The sequence below is a fragment of the Oryzias latipes genome, chromosome 3 (assembly GCF_053564925.1).
Source record: "Oryzias latipes strain Hd-rR chromosome 3, Olatipes_Hd-rR_3.1".
Classification (NCBI taxonomy): Eukaryota; Metazoa; Chordata; class Actinopteri; order Beloniformes; family Adrianichthyidae; genus Oryzias; species Oryzias latipes.
The window spans coordinates 36,933,583-36,940,149 of record NC_136239.1 but is presented as its reverse complement, the minus strand read 5'-3'; positions in this window follow the sequence as shown (position 1 = coordinate 36,940,149).

Genomic DNA, 6,567 nt, shown 5'->3' with positions numbered 1-6,567 from the left:
CAGTAAACCTGTCATTTCCCAGGACACAGTTTAAAGTTTAAGTTGTGGGCGAAGCAACCCCACTGCCCAGCCCCATTACTGAGAGCTCTCTGTTTACGTATTCTCCCGCTGGCTTACAGCCCTCGTACCCCCAACCGAGCGATATTGGAGCTATCCAGCCGTACAGTTTTGATCCAGATTCCAGCTCAGACGAGGAAAACCAAGACGTTCATGGATCTATCTGTCTGCAAGCGGATGCATCAGAATGGAGCGTAGCAGGTAGCTTGTGGCCCGCCAAGAGTGGATGGAAAATATGATCTTTTTCCAACTGCATTTTAACATCTGCTCCTGATTCACAATGATAAAGAAATACTCTGTAATGCAGTTTTAGGCTTTTTTTTTTAAATATACGTCCTGCATTATCAGAAAAATGCCACAAGAACATGTTGAAAACGCCATTTTCCTTGGAACGGGTCTTTAAAGGAACAGAGGAGCTGTAGAAGTGGAGTAGGTGCTTTTCAGGTGAGCATTTGTGTTTATCAGCAGGTTTGATGCACATGTGAGAACTGCACAGGTACACTTCATTTTTTCTGAAATAAAATTTACCCCTTTAATGGCATATTTGGGGTCAACAAAGTCTACTAAGAGCTTGTGTTGTTAAATCTAGCAGAAAAATGTTTTTTAGGGTGAAATAGTGATGCATGATGGCCTTTGTGTAATATTTGTGTAATAAAATACATGCCATAATGGTAAAGATCAGTGGATTTGAGGACTTTGCTTTCATAAATATAGTCAAAAGCATCAGTCAGGTTCTAACAGCATCTGTCTGTGTGAAGCTGGAGGGGGGCCTTACGGGGTCTCCCAATGAAAACGAGGCTCCCATACCAATGAGTCAAAAAGAGCACACGTGCAGTGAGATGTACTGTAACCAGAGGCACTGATGGATGGCTGCTTTCCCTGCCATGCATTTGTTTTCACCAACAACCTTCCTGAATTTAAAGAAAGCCCCCCAGTTTTGTTGTTGTTGTTTTTTAAACAAGATTGTGTAAAAACCCCACATGCACAGACATGTTTTTAATGGTACACAGTGTTCCTCACGCTCCTTCCCAGGCCAGTCCTGCTTTTTCCTTTGGTACTTTGCTCAAGCCTGGCTGTTGAACAGAAGCTATCAAAGTTCCATCTAATGAGGGGAGAACCCCTCACCTTACACTGCAGAGAAAGAAGAAAAATGAAGGATGTGCAGAGGTTCTTTGATAGGGACAGGTTGAGGAAAAATAATGTAAAAATAGAAAATAATGGCTTTTGCTGATGCTAGTTATGAAAGATAAGTGGAATTTTAAGTGAAAATGTCAGGGTTTGAAATAAAATTGGTCCTAATTTAAATAACATTGAAATCAAATTAATTATTGTAATAAAACTAAGAGAAAAAACACTTTTACATCTGCATCAATGGCCTGGACAAAGTAAAGGAAAATTTTGTTGAAGCAAATCATCACACCCAAAAAAATGCAGAATTTGAGATGCAAAAGAATAAATAAAATGTTCCCCTTACAGTTGTCATTAACACACAAAATATGCCTCTTTAGTGGATACATTCAGGCTTAACCCCTTGTGCTATCTTGTGCATTGACGTGTTATTCCTACCATGACAAAGGTGGATAAAGGTGGAAAGATTTCATGTAATCCATGGACACCAATGATTGAAGAAAACAGGTTCAGAGCACTGTCTAGTGGGGTCATATGGACCCCACAAAATAGCACAAGGGCTAACAGTGATGCTTCGTCCCCTCCACGTGTTCTCTTTTATTATTGGATTGCTATTACATATTTGCCAAAAATTCAGTTAATTTTAATTTGATTGAACTCATGACTTTCATTGCCACTCATTGAGTCATATATCTCATCTCCCAGTTGCAAAGGTCTTCACTTCTTCCCCTTTTCTCACAGTTCAGTTGTACACATTGACATGTTGGTCGGTCTCAAAGCTGAAGAACCTGTTTCCTTCTCTGCAGACTCTTTCATGAAATATGGTAACCCTTGTGCTATGCTAGGCACTTTAACGTTGGGAGTTGGGTCATCTAGACCCACTAGACAGTGCTCTGAACCTTTTTTCTTCAATGATTTGTGATCTTCACTGGTGTCCATGGATTACATGAAATCTGTCCACCTTTATCCACCTTTGTCATGGTAGGAAGAACACGTCAATGTAAGGGTGGGGTCAACTAAGATAGCACAAGGGTTAAAGCATCCAGGTTTAACAGCAGAACTAGGAAAAATCACAACATCCAAATCAGCAGGATACTTTTCCCTGTGTGTTCACCTTAACTAAATCTTGTGAAAGATGTAATTTTATTTATTGTTCTGCAGAAGTGAGCCACAAGTTCCTCAAAAGGCTGAAGAAGAGTCCCATGAAGAGTCCATTAAAAGATTTACAGACATGGGATGAAGAGCATCTCATGATGTTTCCAACAAGTTTTCTGAAACTAATGAATATTTTCCAAAACCCTCTGAAGTGCTGAAGGATTCATCTGACTTCTCAGAATAAGGGTTAGTTCAAACAGTGCTACTAAACCAGTCCAGCGACTTACACCAGATAAAACTGAGAGTTTGTGTCCCAAAAACATCGACTTAGTGGCTCAACTGAACACAAACAACAAACCCATGAGTCAATCTCCTCCTCCCAGTCTGATATTTACTGAACACTGTGGCTACGTTCCTGTTTTGTGGTGAATTTGGTTTATTGGAAGACTTTCAATAATTAAAAAAAACATTTTTTAGTAAATAAATTGATAAAAAGCGAAACATTGAAAAACGAAATCTAAAAGTAATTATTACAATGAGAATAGAAGTCACCTATAGTGATGTGTAGCATGAACTGAAGTGATCTGTCCAAACACTGCAGGTTTGTAAAGGAAACCATGGCCGACAGGTGAATAATGCAGGAGACAGCTACACTTCCCGACAGCATTTGTCATGTCTCGTCAAGTTTCCTGTTGTCTCGTGTGGGGTTCCTGTTTTGTTTTGAAAGTCTAACCTACCTCTCGTTCCAGACCTTCCCCTTCCTGCTGTGTCTGCTCCCCACACCTGTGTCTGCCTCATCATCCCTGATCATTCCCACCTGTGCCTCCCCTCCTCATGTATTTATAGCCTGTGTTTCCCTTTGTCCTGTGCCTGTTTGTCATGTGCTTTCACCTGCCAAAGCTAGCTTCTCTCTTGATTCAAGAAATTAAACCCTTAAGCTCTGCATCTGAGTCCAGTCCTGTGTTCTGCCTTGTCAGTACAAACAGGCCAGAATGGACTCAGCAGAGAGCAGTAGTTTAACATCCATCCTGCAACGCCTGGAAGCCCGCCTTTCTCAACAGGAGGACTTCCAGAAGGCCCTGGCGTCTCATATGGTTCAGGTCTCTACCCAAGTTCAAGACCTCCGTTCAAGTTCCCCCTGGACAATCCCTCCTCCAGGACCCTCTGCTTCCATCCCAGTCCCTCCTACCTCCATGCCTGTCAGGAGCCAGGAAATCAAGCTCGCCCCTCCCGATCGTTACTCTGGAGAACCTGGACTGTGTAAGCCCTTCCTCACTGATTGTTCTATTCATTATGAACATTCACCCCATGCCTTCGTTTCTGACAGAGCCAGAATCGCCTTCATGATCTCCCATCTAGCGGGGAGGGCTCGTGCATGGGCCATGGCTGAGTGGGCTCGTGACTCCCCGCTCTGCTCATCTCTCATCGCCTTCCAGGAGGCGCTTCAGAACACTTTCGACCCGGTGTCAACCAGCCGGGATAAAGCCCGTGAGCTCACCATCATACGCCAAGGGGGGGACTCTGTCTGCGATTACGCCATCCGATTCCGCACCCTAGCAGCCGAGAGCGGGTGGAACTCGGTGGCGCTGTATGATGTCTTCATGAAAGGGCTGGCTCCGCGCATTCAGGAGCAGCTCATTCCGTTGGATTTACCTCAGGGTCTCGACTCTCTGATCGCTCTCGCCATCCGCACGGATAACCGACTCCGTGAACTCGTCTCCCGACGCGGCAGCGGATCATCAGGAGGCGGGTCTTCTCGCGGGGCTGAATCCGCGGAAAGACGAAACCACCGCCGATTCTCAGCCGACCCGCATCCCTCCGTCACGGCGGACAGCTGTGAAGAGCCCATGCAGGTGGGAAGGACACGACTTTCGGCGGAGGAACGACAGCGACGCCTGCAGGAGGGCCGGTGCTTCTACTGTGGGGAGATTGGTCATCCCGTTTTCTCCTGCCCCGTAAAAAAAACGGCAACGGTGAGTCAGATCTCCGCTATGGACGGACGCACACGGAGCCTCACGTCATTAGTGGTGACCCACCACGGCTCCTCCACAGCTCTCGTAGCTCTCATTGACTCCGGGGCTGATGTCAGCCTAATGGACTGGAAGCTGGCAGTCAGCTTAGGTCTTAAGCCACAGCCTCTGGACAGACCCATCCAGGCCCGGGGCCTCCATGGGAGGGGTCTTTTTAATATCTCATATGTCTCAGAACCCCTCAAACTGTCCATAGGAAACCATTCAGAAATCATGTCTTTCCACCTGTTTGAGGGCTCCTCTAGGAAGCTGGTTCTGGGATTTCCTTGGCTGCGCGAGCACAATCCCCGGGTGGACTGGGCGACCGGGAAAATACTAGAATGGGGGCCAGGATGTGACGGACACAAAAGTCCCCATGCTGCAGGTAAACGAACAATCATAGACAATAACCCTGTTCCTGTTCGTTCTGCTCCAGGTCCAGAGGCCCCTGACCTGAGCACAATACCCTCATGTTACCATCATCTGTCTGAGGTCTTCAATAAATCCCGGGCTCTGAGCCTTCCACCCCATCGCCCCTACGACTGCGCCATCGACCTGGTTCCGGGATCCATCATTCCTAAAGGACACCTGTATTCAATCTCAGCTTCGGAACGCCAGGCGCTTAATAAATACATTGACGAATCTCTGGCAGCGGGTCTCATTCGTCCATCCTCATCCGCAGCTGGTGCCGGGTTCTTCTTTGTCGGAAAGAAGGATGGGACCCTTCGACCCTGCATAGATTACAGCGCGCTCAACAACATAACCGTCAAAAACAGATATCCGTTGCCGCTCATGTCCTCTGTTTTCGACCAGCTCCAGCAGGCCAGGGTGTTTACTAAGCTCGATCTCCGTAACGCCTATCATTTGGTCAGGATCAGAGAGGGGGACGAGTGGAAAACAGGGTTCAACACCCCAAGAGGCCACTATGAATACCTGGTCATGCCCTTTGGACTCACTAACGCCCCCGCCATTTTCCAGGCCATGATCAATGATGTCCTCAGGGACTTCTTGGATCATTTTGTGTATGTTTATTTGGATGACATCTTGATTTACTCCCCGGACCTGGACTCTCATGTCTCCCATGTCTCCGCAGTCCTCCAGCGACTTCTAGATAACCACCTTTACGTCAAAGCCGAAAAGAGTGAGTTCCACGTTTCCACCGTCACCTTCCTAGGTTTTGTTGTGTCAGCAGGGGCGGTAAAGATGGATCCAGCCAAGGTCAGCGCAGTCAGGGACTGGCCGACACCTGACAGCCGAAAGAAGCTGCAGCAGTTCCTAGGCTTTGCGAACTTTTATAGACGCTTTATCCGGGGTTTTAGCTCCATTGCAGCACCCCTCCATGCCCTCACGTCCCCACGGGTGCAGTACCGGTGGACGCCTGCGGCTGAGACCGCTTTCCGGGCGTTGAAACGCCGCTTCACATCAGCTCCACTGCTCATTATGCCTGATCCACACCGTCAGTTCATCGTGGAGGTTGACGCCTCCAATGAAGGGTTGGGGGCCGTCCTATCACAGCGGTCGGAGCTGGATGGGAAGGTCCATCCCTGTGCGTTCCTGTCCCGGCGCCTCTCGCAGGCTGAACGCAACTACGACATCGGCAACCGGGAGCTGTTGGCGGTCAAGGTGGCTCTGGAGGAGTGGCGGCACTGGCTGGAGGGTGCGGAGCACCCTTTCATTGTCTGGACCGATCATAGAAACCTTGAGTATATCAGGACTGCCAAGAGACTTAATGCTCGCCAGGCCCGATGGAGACTCTTTTTTGATCGTTTTTCTTTTTCCCTTTCTTACAGGCCGGGGTCCAAGAACGTGAAGCCGGATGCCCTGTCTCGTCAGTTCGACCCCGCGCCTGTTGCCAAAGAACCTGAACCTATTCTTCCACTGACTTGTGTGGTTGGAGCGGTGTCTTGGCAGATAGAATCTGAGGTAATGCAGGCTAACAGTGGGGTGCAAACGCCCAGTGGTTGCCCAAGGAATCGCCTATTTGTACCCCCGACACTGCGCTCTAGGGTGATCCACTGGGCCCACACCTCACTGCTTTCCTGTCATCCGGGAGTTAGGCGGACCATGCACGCCATCTCTCGGAGGTTCTGGTGGCCTCGCATGGAGCCGGAGGTCCGGGAGTACGTTTCTGCCTGTTCAGTCTGTGCCAGGAACAAGTCTTCCACCAGTCGTCGCATGGGGCTCCTACAACCCCTTCCTGTACCTTCCAGACCGTGGGCGGACATCTCCATGGACTTCGTCACCGGCCTTCCTGTCTCACGTGGTCACACAACTGTTC